The sequence below is a fragment of the Tachyglossus aculeatus genome, chromosome 17 (assembly GCF_015852505.1).
Source record: "Tachyglossus aculeatus isolate mTacAcu1 chromosome 17, mTacAcu1.pri, whole genome shotgun sequence".
NCBI lineage: Eukaryota > Metazoa > Chordata > Mammalia > Monotremata > Tachyglossidae > Tachyglossus > Tachyglossus aculeatus.
The window spans coordinates 50,203,187-50,217,852 of NC_052082.1; positions in this window are offsets into that span (position 1 = coordinate 50,203,187).

Consider the following 14,666-nt stretch of genomic DNA (forward strand, 5'->3'; position numbering starts at 1 on the left):
TCCCCCGGGACTCTTCTCCTGGCTTTATGGCTTCTGGGCCACTGGCAGGGCCTGTTTCTAGGAAACAGAAAGGGCAGAAAATCCAGTTGCTTTAGCCATTATACACCTACAGCAGTTGAGACCACCATACATTTGTTTATTGCAAACGCTCAGGTCACATTTGTGGTATAAGAATGGGGGATGGAGATTTGGAGGGTCTGAGATTGGAGGGTCTGGAGGTCCCATTTTAGCAAATGCCTCTGATTAAGACTTTCCTCACATCCCTCTTACTTAGACTCTAAGATCATTGAGAGTAGGGATCAAGTGTACCAACTCTATTGTATTCTCACAAGTGCTTAGTACAGTGCTCGCATAGGGTATGTAGTCAATAAATGCTATTGATCGAGTGATTTGTGGCATCATTTTTAGGTTAATGAAGTCAGATCTCTTGCCCTTTGGGCTTTCACTGAGAGCATAACACAGCACAGCATTCCCACTGAATAACAGTAACCATCATTGACAGCCTCAGACCCCACTTCTGCTGGCCCCGGGGCCTGGGGCAGGAATCCCACCCTCTCCAGGTTCCTGGGCAGATCACCCTCAGTTTGTCATCCCGTGCTGCCTGTCCACTCAGAAAACTTGGCCCCGAGGCCAGCCACAGTCTGCGGATCCTGGGGCTGTGCCTTATTGAAAGCACGCCTCTTCCAAGAGGCCTTCCCTGATTAGACCCTCATTTCCTTTTCTCTCACTCTCTTCTGCTTCGCCCTTGCGCTTGGATTTTCTCCCTGCATTCACCCCTCCCTCAGCTCTACAGCACTTAGGTACATACCCATAATTTATTTATATTAACGTCTGTCTCCCGCTCTAGACTGCAAGCTCATTGCGGGCAGAGACCGTTATACCGAACTCTCCCAAGTGCGTAGAACAGTACAATGCACACAGTAAGTGCTCACTAAATACGATTGATTGATTGATTGGCAGGTCCTCTACAGGGCATAAAGCTCAGCCTCCTTCTGCCAGGAAGGATCACTCCTAGATCATCTGAAACAGCTGCAGAAGCCGCGGTGGCAGCAACCACCACCGGAGTACCCGGTTTACCTGCTCGGGCATCAGAGCCAGGCGTCTTTGGGCTCCCCGAGTGCCTCCGTCTCCTGGGAGGATTCAGAAAGCTCCAGAGCAGTTTCATGGTGCTGCCGGGAGCAGCGGAGGAACTCGGGCTGAAGCCAGCTCCAGCTCCCGCTCGCCTGGAGATTTGAGAAATCGAACAGGAAACACGGGAGGGACCCGAGCCCTTTTGAACTTTACCCTCTCGGTCTGTTATAAAGCAGGAGGCAGCCAGCCAACCTCCTCAGCTGGAGCACCGAGCTTCCCAAACCCTGGAAAGAGACTTTGAGGTGTTCCCAAGCAGATGGTGCCCATTCTGAGAAACCCAGGATTGCACCCTCAGTGACCCCGGGCAACAGGGATAGGGGAAAGTAACGGGCACAGGGGTGCAGCTACTACTACAGCCCAATACCAGGATAGCAGTCCATGGTCTCACCCAGCCGCTAGTCAACCGTTCTTGGTGGTGAAGAGCTGAGATCTCTTCTCAAGACACACTTTACCTCCAGTAACCTGCCTGAAGGCAGAGAGCAGACTGGACCGCTGCCGAAAAACAGGGAGCTCATGCAGCAGGCAGTCCTTAGCACCTCTGCCACAGAGACCGGGGAATTTCTGAGTTGAATCCCTTGCAGACTATGCCCCTGAAAACACAATAGCACACCTTTTTCTGGCCCCTTACCAGCCAAGTGTATGTTGCTCAGACGGCAGCGTTAAGATGGGAAAGGAATGTCCTTCCCCACTGCTTGTGGGTGCTCAGGGTGTTTTTGCAATCAATCGTATTTATTGGGCGCTGACTGTGTGCAGAGCACTGTACTAAGCGCTTGGGATGTACAAGTCGGCAACACATAGAGACAGTCCCTACCCAACAGCGGGCTCACAGTAGAGGTGATGGTTTGCACTGAATCATCTGCACTCTCCCACCTGGTCCCCCTCTGCCCAGCCATGTGCCTTGCAATCAATCAGTCATATTTATTGAGCACTTACTGTGTGCAAAGCACTGTAATAAGGGCTTGGGAGAGTACACTATAACTGACGCATTTCCTGCTCACAACGAGCTTACACTCCAGCAGTAGGGAGAACAAACAGGTGCAGTCTGTGGTCACAGAACAGAAGATCTCAAGAGTCTCACTACTGGCAGTGTCGTCTTGAAACTGAAGGACTACAAGACCACCATTTCCTGGGGAATACCTTCCCTGACAAACCCGTCAGCTTCCCTTTCCAGAAAAGGGGGAGAAGAGGCTGGGTCTTAAAACTGATCCAACTCGTCATCAATATTTATCGAGTGCCTACTATATGCAGATCACTGTACTAAGCACTTGGAAGGATGCGACACAAGCAAGGGAAGCAGCGTAGCCTAATGGAAAGAGCAGGATCCTGGAAGTCAGAGGACCTGGGTTCTAATCCCGGCTCTGCCACTTGTCAACTGTGTGACCTTGGGCGAGTCACTTAACTTCTCCGTGCTTCAGTTACCCCAGCTGTAAAAATGGAGATTAAATCCTACTCCCTCCCCATAGACTGTGAGCTTCCTGTGGGACAGGAGCTGCGTCCAACCTTATTATTCTGTATTTACCCCAGTGCTTAGAACGGTTCTTGGCACATAATAAGCATTTTAACAAGTATAATGATTATACCTGCCCTCAAGGTGTCTTCAGTCTAGCGGGAAAGACAGACACTAAAATTACAACTAGAAAGAAGCAATAAATTGTATAGGGTCAAGGGGCAACGGCTGAACCCCCATAGACCCAAGCTCAGCACAGGACATTATCCTGTCCTGTCCCCCCGGTTCAAAGATTTGACCATGAGAGCAGCGCCTCTGCTCCCAAGCCACCAGATACACCCCGTCTGAAGACCACAATCTCACACAGCACATCCTTTCCGATGCCCGACAAAGGTCGAGCAATCAAGAATCAACCTGAGTCTCGACCAGCAGTCCCACCACTGTACCAAGCCTCAGGACCCCCGCCATCCCCAGGGGAGCTGAAGCAGCCTGCCCAGACCCCTGACCCAGGGTGGGGGGACCCTTCAACCCAGATTGCAGGTCTCCCAAGCTGGAGGGTGTGCATTTTCTTCATCTGCAGGTGTACACATGCCCAAACATACACACACACACACACACACATACACACAGGGGCACACAAATGCACACGTGGACAACAGCGTTCCCTCATCATCATCATCATCATCAATCGTATTTATTGAGCGCTTACTATGTGCAGAGCACTGTACTAAGCGCTTGGGAAGTACAAATTGGCAACATGTAGAGACAGTCCCTACCCAACAGTGGGCTCACAGTCTAAGACTCTGGAACGTTAGTGAAGTAAAAATATTCTTGGTGATCTGGACCTGAAATGCTTGCTTGATAAGAACAGCACCAGTCCTCTCAGAGGGACTGGTGTCAGGTATGAAAAGCAACTGTTTCCTGTTAGTCAAGTAAAATGGTACTAGTTATTAAGCACTTCTCTATATATTCATCCTCAGCACTTGTAGATAAGCATATCCAATATTTCTACGTCTTTCCCTCAGACTGTAGCTCCTTTTTGGCAGGAACTATGTCACTTCTTTATTCCTTACTTCCCAAAGCAGCTAATACAGTGCACTGTAGCAAGTGGACTCTCAATTAATACTACAATTACTACTACTACTGCTACTAAAACTCCATATTGCCATCCTCTGGGAGTCCAAAATGTTGCTATGGATGATGAGATTTTAATTCTATGGGCGAGGATGGCTGAAGAAACTGGTGCAGGACTGTCAATCCCTTCCCCATCATGTGGCTGGGAAGACTGTCCCTTAATAACAACAATACTAATAATAACAACAGTGACGGTTGTTAAGCACTATGTGCCAAGCACTGTGCTAACTGCTGGGGTAGATACAAGGTCTCAGTTGAGGCACAGTCCCTATCCCACATGGGGCTCACAATCTAAGTAGGAGGGAGAATAGTTTCCAAATTTCCATTTTACAGATGAGGAGCCAAAGCACAGAGAAGTTAGGCAACTTGCCCCAGGTCATTCATTCATTCATTCATTCAATCGTATTTATTGAGTGCTTACTGTGTGCACAGCACTGTACTAAGCGCTTGGGAAGTCCAAGTTGGCAACATATACAGATGGTCCCTACCCAACAGCGGGCTCACAGTCTAGAAGGGGGAGACAGACAACAAAACAAAACATATAAACCAAATAAAATAAATAGAATTAATATGTACAAGTAAAATAAATAGAGTAATAAATCCATACAAACGTCTATACATATATACAGGTGCTGTGGGAAGGAGGTATGGTGGGGGGGGATGGAGAGAGGGAGGAGCAGGAGAGGAAGGAGGGGGCTCAGTCTGGGAAGGCCTACGATTGAATGAATGAATGAGAAAGACAGACAGTAGCAGAGACCCAAAGAGCCAGAGAAGGGGAGAGAGACGGTAGCAGAGAGCTGCAGAGACATAGATGGAGACAAAGAGACAGTAGCAGAAAGACAGAGAATAATAATAATAGTAATAATGGCATTTGTTAAGCGCTTACTATGTGCAAAGCACTGTTCCAAGCGCTGGGGAGGTTACAAGGTGATCAGGTTGCCCCACGGGGGGGCTCACAGTCTTTATCCCCATTTTACAGATGAGGTAACTGAGGCCCAGAGAAGTTAAGTGACTTAATAATAATAATAGAGGGAAAGAGACGGCAGCAGAGAGCTGGAGAGACAGAGATGGGGAGAACGGGAGGCAGAGACAAAGCAGGCAAGTGGTGGAGCCAGGATTAGGCATGTTGTCACACTTGCCTTCTAGAGGTCCTGGCACACTTTGATTCTGCCTCAACCCTGGACCAGTCGGTCACTACTAATTGCTGGAGGTCAGACTGGCCTTTCCAACGATGCTCACTCCTGGCTCCCTGCTGGGGTTTTCTCTCCCCGCATGCCCTTCCTCCCTCCCTGTGGGAGGCCCCATTTCAGTTCACCTAGAACTACCGCTCTTGACAACCCGCTCCTCTCCCTCCTCACAACTGTCAGCCAGCAGAGTGCAATGCCATGGGCGCGGACTGACTCTCTGGGTTGAACAATCTCCTTTCAGGAGACCCTGCTCGTCCTATCGAGGTTTAGTCTGGCATGTCGGAGGAACTGATGGAACTGCTCTAGAAGGTGAGTGGGACGAACTGGGTTTTCCAGCTGTAGAGAAGGCTGGACACCACAATGGTCTAGAGGCTTCCGTTCGGTTCAGCGCTCAATGCCAAACTGGGGCCACCCTCCATCTGTTAATCTTCCACAGGACATGCTATCGTTCATCTTCGACATTTTTGTATGGCCTTGCGTTATTCGGTAACAGACGCGGAGCCGGAATTCCAGTGCGGGTTGCTGCCAGAGAACTTTGGTGGAGGTGCGGGTGTGGGCTGGTTTCTGACCTCATTCTTCTTCAGAATGTCACGTGTGACCCCTTGCTGATTATGAAAAGCTGTTCATAATCCCGTGCCTGCCTTCTTGCTGGCTTGTGCCTTCAGCAGAGCCCCCAGCAACCACCGGCTCCTGAACGAGTGGATCCAGGGCTCCCGATGAAGCTCCGTCTGTTCTTTGGGAAGTTTCCCAGTGGACTAGGTTCCTTGCTGGGCATGACTGGCTAGAGTACGGTGGTGAGGGCTGACTATCCTTACAGGTATCACTGTTGAGCAGGGATTCTGTCAAGAAGATGTCACTGCTTACGAACTTCAAGTGGCTCGCGGTTTGTTATTTCACAGCGGCCATGGGGAGAGGCGGTGTGCCTCTGGTATGGCCCCTGTGGCATCGCCCCCGCAAACAAGGGGGTGCCACCCATCTCTGCCCCCAGCCCCTGCCCTGGCTCTTGTCTCGTTCGCTGCTGCCACTTGCCATCAGGCCCCGGAAAGCCTATGTCTGCCCAGAACCACCACCCCCACCACCCGGAGATCCTGCTCGCCATTCCAATTCGAGGAGATTTTTCTGATCTGTTCTTCTGCTCAAGAGAGCCCTGTCAGTCCTTGAGGCCATCCAAGAGGCCTTTCTTTTATTCAGAAGGTGGAGTACAAGCAGTCGTTCTATAACACGGGGCCGCTTTCCTGAAGAGCCTCGTGTTAAGATAAACTCTCGCATTAGTACTCCACCCCCTGGGGAGTAACACGGCCTAATGGAAAGGGCATGGGGCTGGGAGTCAGAGGACCTGGGTTCTAATCCTGGCTCCACTACTTGCCTGCTGTGTGACTGAGTCCCTTAACTTCTCTGTGCCTCAAGTACTTCATTTGTAAAATGGAGATTAAGTCCCCTTCCCTTTGACTCAGGCTGTGAGCCCCATGTGAGGTAAGGACTGCTACCTTGTATCTAACGGCATCTAGAAGTCTTTTAGAAGTCACAGTCTTTTAGACTGTGAGCCCACTGTTGGGTAGGGACTGTCTCTATGTGTTGCCAATTTGTACTTCCCAAGCGCTTAGTACAGTGCTCTGCACATAGTATGCGCTCAATAAATACGATTGATTGATTGATTGATAGACCGGTTCTTGACACATGGCAAGGGCTTAGCAAATACATAATTATTTTTATTATTATTACTCCCTAGCCACCACCGGGAACTTACTCACAAACAGTTTCTCTGACACCCCATTGCGTTCTCTCCAGATGCACATGTGTTGTCAGAAGAATGTTTCCTAAGTGGGCTTTCGCATTCTCTTCAAAATTCATCATGGAAAAACATGTTGGAGCAGAACTGAGTGCACTGCATTGGTGATTGCAAACTTATGCTCAGCCCATGTCCTGAGCACAAGCAGATGAACAGAATTTAACTTTCAAATCCCTGGTGGACTGGTAATTCTCTGCATCACTGCATAGACGGGCACTGGATTCTCCCAAGACAGACTGTCTAGAATTGGTTCTGCTGTCATCAGTCTCTCTAGATCCTTATCATCATCATCATCAATCGTATTTATTGAGCGCTTACTGTGTGCAGAGCACTGTACTAAGCGCTTGGGAAGTACAAGTTGGCAACATATAGAGACAGTCCCTACCCAACAGTGGGCTCACAGTCTAAAAGAGTGGGCTCACAGTCTAAAAGAGTCTTCCTTTCTCTTCACTGGCATTAGTCATGGTTACTCTGTTGAACTGTAGGGATCATCTCTCTGTATTGCTGAATAGTACTTTCCAAGCGCTTAGTACAGTGCTCTGACCAGAGTAAGCACTCAGAGTATAAGAGTTAGCACCATACTAAGAGCTGGGGTAGACACAAGCTAATCAGCTCGGACACACAGTCTATGTCCCACATGGGGCTCACAGTCTTAATCCCCATTCTACCAGTGAGGAAACTGAGTCACAGAGAAGAGAAGTGTCTTGCCCAAGGCCGTACACCAGTGCAACTGCTCTAGCTGCAGGGGACCCTGCAGGGGCCTCCCCCATCGGAACACTACTGTTGATAAGGAGGCTTCACTCCTGCCTTAAGAGCCACGGGGATTTTCACTATTTATAAAACGCAGGGCTGTTTACGGAAGGCGAGGTGGAAATGTCTGACAACAGAGAGTGACACCAGTTGGCTGAGATGATGTCGAAATTGGGGACGGGAGCCAACAGGGGTGCAAACCCTTTGATTTGCGCATGAGAACAAACTTGGAGCAGAGTGTTCAGTGAGTGGGGCAGGGCACTTACATCTATCATCCACTCTTAGCAGTTCTGAATACAAATGACGTCAATAGTCTACCTTTTTATTTATGTATTTGTCTTCTCACATTCTCGCTATTGCCAGCTACATCTTTCTCCTCCTAATGGCAAATAATTGTCTGCCTATACTCTGCATGGAGTAGGTGCTCATAGATGATAGATACTGATGATCATCATCAAAGATATTTACTGAGCACTTATGTGCAGAGCAGTGGACTAAGTATACTTGGGAGAGTACAACAGAGTTGGAAGAAACAGCCCATGCTCACAATGAGCTTACAGTCTAAAGGACTGACTGATGGAGAGGGAGGAAAAGAGAGGGACAAAGAGGGAAAGGAAGGAGGAAGAAATAGGTCGGGCTGGTTGGTTCAGACTGTAAGCTCGTTGTGGATAGGGAATGTGTCTGTTTATTGTAACTTGTACTTCCCAAGCGCTTAGTACAGTGCTCTGCACATAGTAAGCGCTCAATAAATACGATTGATGATGATGACGATTGTAATGTACTCTCCCAAACGCTTAGTTCAGTGCTCTGCAAACAGCTAGTGCTCAGTAAATACAACTGAATGAATGAATGAATGAATGAATGAACAGAGGCATCCCCATCCACCCGTTTCTGCATCATTACCTAGTCCCCAGAATCGGATTCCAAGAGGAAACCCAGGGTCAGGGCTGGAGCCCCTATTAAAATTTTGGCTTGCTCTCTGTCTGATATCATTCAGACCTTGACCTGTGCCACTTTGCCAGGGTAACGTCTGTGCCATCTTTCTGAGTCACACCCCTGCTTACCTAACAGCAAAGATTGTGGATTTCATTTCTTAACACCTGTGGGCTGGGCAGGCCCGCAGAAGAAGTCTAGGGGCCAGTAGATACTTGCACTTATCTGCAAGGCTACCTTGGAGAGTGTTGGACCCCCCTGAATGCATTGGGGCAGCCCCGTAGAGCTCTACTTGGGTGAATGGAACTTCCAAAGCCTGCAGATAATTAACACAGCTGAGTGATAATGGCAACAGTGATGATAATTAGTCATAAAGTGGCCAAGCCCGGTCCTTATTGTCTATCACCTTGATCAGCACATTCCAGTCAGCCCCTGTGGATGTTCTGCCCTTTGACCTCACGTGTTGCCTCAGGGTGATTTCCTTTTCTCTGCTTGAACCCAGGCACTTTTTAATTAGGGAACCTCTGGGGAGGAGGGACCTGAGATACAGAAAAAATGGTGGTCCGCATGTAAATATAAAAGTCTGTATCCAACATCCCCTACTGAACTGTGAAGGACTGGAAGCTCTGTTAATGTGAAAAGAACAAAACATCCAGGGGGAAGAGTAGTCTTCCACTTTTGCTGCATGTTACACATTGAGATTGCCCTGCCCATATGCCGTAGCCTGTTTTGATATACATATCTGCGTCTCTAAGGGTTTCCATTCCCACCCATCCCTCCTCCCCTTCCTGCCCAGACTTCAGTCTAATTTTCTTTCCATGACTAGTGCAGAGCCACAACCTAAGGAATCGGAATTGTGATTCATTATTCGTACAGGTTCCCGCCTATCTGTCACTCAACAATCTGCCCAGGGCGCCAATTAAGGGGAGAGCCCAGCTCTGTACTAAGCTCTCTAGAGATTTATCTAAGAAGCTCAGGGAGTCACACTGACCCTTGAGAAGCTTACAAACCAATGACACCACAAAGATACATATACAGCGTAAAGAGACGTGGTGAGATAGGGCACCGCTGGCAGGGATACAGAAAAATGATTCACCAGCACAGAAATGCCTGAAACAGACACAATTAGGCCTCTGGGATGCATACGTATAAAACAGAGGCTTTCTGGTGTGATTTGCTGAGAAGCAGCGTAGCTCAGTAGAAAGAGCCCGGGCTTTGGAGTCAGAGGTCATGGGTTCGAATCCCAGCTCTGCCGCTGTGTGACTTTGGGCAAGTCACTTAACTTCTCTGGGCCTCAGTTACCTCATCTGTAAAATGGGGATGAAGACTGTGAGCCCCCCGTGGGACAACCTGATCACTTTGTAACCTCCCCAGCGCTTAGAACAGTGCTTTGCACATAGTAAGCACTTAATAAATGCCATTATTATTATTATCATTATTATTTGTGTGACTGGGATCAGGTAGGGCTAACCTGGGAAAGCTTCCTGGAGCAGGATTGGCTCCAGCAGTTTTGGATGAGATGCTTGAGGTGTGTGTACAGATCTGTTGAAGGATATTTTTGTATATATGTTTGTACATATTTATTACTCTATTTATTTATTTTACTTGTACATATCTATTCTATTTATTTTGTTAGTATGTTTGGCTCTGTTCTCTGTCTCCCCCTTTTAGACTATGAGCCCACTGTTGGGTAGGGACTGTCTCTAGATGTTGCCAACCTGGACTTCCCAAGCGCTCAGTACAGTGCTCTGCACACAGTAAGCGCTCAATAAATACGATTGATTGATTGATTGATTGAAAACTTTTTGGTTCAGGTTTTACTGAGTCATCAGTCATTACCCCATCCTCTTCCTCCTCCTCTTCTTCCTCCTAAAAATGTTTGAGCTGTCCTGGCTTGTCCAGCAGAAGCCGGTACCCATCACTGAGCTGACAGAGCTACCCGCCAGTTGGCTCTTCATCCCTCCCTATTTCCTCCACTGCTCCCACCCTGAGCGCAGCCCTGGGCACAGTTACTTTCCCGTGGGTTGAGGCCCCTTTCGACACCCAGCCAGGCCGGGTCACGCCCCTCCTCCAGCAGACTTTCAGGCTGCTATTAGTCCATCAATCGGTGGTATTTACTGAGAGCTTACTGTGAGCGGAGCACTGTTCCAGGCACTTAGGGGAGTACAACACAGCTGGTAGACATAATCTCTGCTCAGATGTAGCTTAGAATCAAAAAGAACAGCTAAAAGAGCAGCATGCTGAGGGATTCGAACAGCACCTGTATATATGTTTGTACATATTTAATACTCTATTTATTTATTTATTTTATTTGTACATATCTATTCTATTTATTTTATTTTGTTAGTACATTTGGTTTTGTTCTCTGTCTCCCCCTTTTAGACTGTAAGCCCACTGTTGGGTAGGGACTGTCTCTAGATGTTGCCAATTTGTACTTCCCAAGTGCTTAGTACAGTGCTCTGCACATAGTAAGCGCTCAATAAATACAATTGATGATGATGATGATTCGAACATTAAGCCTCTCCTGTTGGGTGAAGAGGGCCACATGGTTTCCCTGGTGGGTGTACAATTTGTCTCTGACCGGACTCCCCCAGCCTGGTGGGCACTAGTCGGCTCTAATTTCCCCCAGCTTGGGGTAAGGGGGACCCAATCTAGCTCTGACCAGACTCCCCCCGCCTGGCCCTGACCAGGCTGTGGTGTATCTGCAGCTCATGCACAGGAGCTCCACCAACCCAGGGGACAAATTGCCTCCCACCAGGCTCTTCCTCCTCCCCTGGGGCGTCACCCAGGCCGGCAGAAGCCAGGGAAAACAGCAGGGCCAAGTCGAAGCAGTGATGCCCAGAGCCAAGCACCCAAAAAAGTCCTGAGCTGGTCAATGTCTGGTCCATGTCTGGTTCTAGGGCTGGGGCTAAGACACCTCAGTAGTGTTGGTTTAACCACGGCAGAGGTCCAGCATTGTTCCCTGCTTCTACTGAGCTCTTGCCAGAGAAGGGGTTTGCTCTCCCTTTGCGTTGACTGATACATCAGTGGACACCCAATGGGTGTGCCTCATTGATAGGGGACCTGGATTCCCCTTCCTCACCACCTGGCTCCTCTGGTTCAGTCCAGGGAGCCCTCAAGTCATATGCTTCCTTACCCCCTTTCTGATTAAGGTGTGAACCAAGCTGCCCCCAGGTAACAGGACACCTAAATCAGGATGGGCTTTCTACCTAGTCATCCTACAGTCATCCCGGGCCCTCACGGGGCCAGGGGGCACCCATGGGTCCAGCCAGCCTTGCAATCACCAACTCATCCAGTCATCTGGGACAAATCAAGTTTTTTGCTTAATGAATACATAGCATTTGGATTTTATTTATGTTTTACTTGGGTCCTTCCTGAAAGGAGGATGGGCTAGTAAGAAATGTATGGGCTGGCAACTTATTCACAAAATTTTCATCCCTCTCCCAACTTGCTGCCTCCATTTCCTCTCCTCGACCCCATGAAATCTGGCTTCTACCCTCTCCACTCCATGGAAACAGCCCTCTTAAAGGTCACAAATGATCTTCTTGCCAAAGCCAATGGTCTCTATTTCATTCTAATCCTCTTTGACCTTTCTGCTGCCTTCTACACTGTGGACCAAGCCCTGCTCCTGGAAACATTTTCTAACCTTGGCTTCACCGATACTGTCCTCTCCTGGTTCACTCTCCTATCTCTCTGGCTGCTACTCTGTCTCATTTGCAGGCTTCTCCTCTACCTGCCACCCTCTGACTGTGGGGGTGCCAGCCAGGTTCAAGTTCTGGCTCCCCCTTCTATTCTTCATTTATATCCACTCCCTTGGTGAACTCATTTGCTCCCATTTCTTTAATTATCATCTCTACAAGGATAATTCTCAAGTCTCCATCTCCAGCCCCGACCTCTCTCCTTCTCTGCAGTCTCATGTTTCCTCCTGCCTTCAGGGCATCTCTACTTGGATGTCCCACTCGCACCTCAATCAATCCATCTTATTTATTTAGTGCTTACTGTGCACAAAGCATTGTACTAAGCCCTTGGGGAGTATAATATAACAGTTCCCTGCCCATAATGAGCTTCCAGTCTAGAGGGGGACTCTCCAAAACAGAATTCTCATCTAAAACCTGTCCTCCCCGACTTTCCCATCACTGTAAACAGCTCCGCCATCCTCCCTGTCTCACAAGCCCATAATCTTGGCATTATCTATGGCTAGTCTCCCATAAGAGCTCAGTACAGTGCTCTGCACACAGTAAGCACTCAGTACATATGATTGAATGAATGAGTTCAACCTACCCATTTCTGTCACCAAATCCTGTTGGTTCTACCTTTATAACATCTCTAGAATCCACCTTTTCCTCTTCATCCGAACAGCTATCACCCTGATCCAGGCACCTTAACTACTGCATCGGCCTCCTCACTGACCTCCCTGCCTCCTGCCTCTCCTCTCTCCAGTCCACACTTCATTCTGTTGCCTGGATCATTTTTCTGAAAAAATATTCAGTTCATGTCTACTCACTCCTCAAAAAAAAATGCTTGCTCATTCATCTCCACATTAATCAGAAACTCCTATCACTTTTAAGGCACTCAATCAGCTCTCTCCCTCCTACCTAACCTCTGTGATCGATTACAACCCACCCATACCTCCACCAACCTACTCTCTGAACATTAATCTCATCTAACCTGCTGCCAAACCCTGACCCCTGTCCTCCTTTGGGTCTAGAATTGCCCGCCCCCCACCCCCGGTCATCTCCAACAGACCACCACTCACTCCATCTTCAAAACCCTCCTAAAATCACATCTCCAAGAGGCTTTCCCAGACTAAGCTCTTCATTTCCCCATCCTTCTTCCCATCTGCCTCGACTTTGACCATCATTACATACCCCTTAAAGCACTTTGCTATTCACCCTAGCCTCACTGCACTAATGTAAATATTCTTATACACCATTTCCCCAATTCCTAATCTATTTTAATATGTCTCTCCTTCTCGACTCTAGACTGCGGGCAGGGATTGTATGTACCAACTCAGTTGCATGTACTGTCCCAAGCACTTGGTACATTGCTCTGCACTCAGTAAATGAACAATAAATACCACTGATTTTTTTTCAAAAAAGAGCACTAAATGCAATTGACCCGGTCCGCAAATACCATGAGGGTTATGTGATCATCCAGACCCTCTCAACTAGGCATGTCCAGAGCAAGAGATTAAAGATCAGTGCTACTGTTTGCACTAGAGGTGAAGAGAGAGGTATCCAAGCAACACAAGTGATAAGCATGGAATCCGTTAGCCGAGGAAGTTGCAGTGGGAACCTATCAACAGATTCAAGAAAGGTTTAGATCGATTCATGCCCCAGTGGTTCCTAATGGGTTAGGGATGTAGAGAAGCAGCGTGGCCTAGTGGAAAAAACTCTGGTCTGGGAGTCAGAGGTCCTGGGTTCTAATCCCAGATCCACCACTTGTCTGCTGTGTGACCTTGGGCAAGGCACTTAATTTCTTTGGGTCTCAGTTACTTCATCTGTAAAATGGAGATTAAATGCTAGACTGTGAGCCCCATATGGATCAGAGACTATGTCCAACCTGATTAAATTGTATTCATTCATTCAATCGTATTTATTGAGCACTTACTGTGTGCAGAGCACTGTACTAAGCACTTGGGAAGTACAAGTTGGCAACATATAGAGACGGTCCCTACCCAACAGCGGCTCACAGTCTAGAAGGGGGAGACAGACAACAACACAAATTAACACAATAAAATAAATAGAATAGTAAATATGTACAAGTAAAATAGAGTAATAAATATGTACAAACATATATACAGGTGCTGTGGGGAGGGGAAGGAGGTAAGGCGGGGGGGATGGGGAGGGGGAGGAAGGGGAGAGGAAGGAGGGGGCTCAGGCTGGGAAGGCCTCCTGGAGGAGGTGAGCTCTCAGTAGGGCTTTGAAGCACTATCCCAGTGCTTAGTACAGTGCCTAGTCCTTAGGAAGCGCTTAACAAGCACCATAATTACTATTATTATTATTATGCTTAGTAAATGGCCAAGGTGTTAAATGAAAAAAGATGATGATGATGATGGCATTTATTACGCGCTTACTATGTGCAAAGCACTGTTCTAAGCGCTGGGGAGGTTACAAGGGGATCAGGTTGTCCCATGTGGGGCTCACAGTCTTAATCCCCATTTTACAGATGAGGTAACTGAGGCCCAGAGAAGTTAAGTGACTTGCCCAAGGTCACACAGCAGACATGTGGCGGAGCCGGGATTCAAACCCCTGACCTCTGACTCCAAAGCCCGGGCTCTTTCCACTGAGCCCTA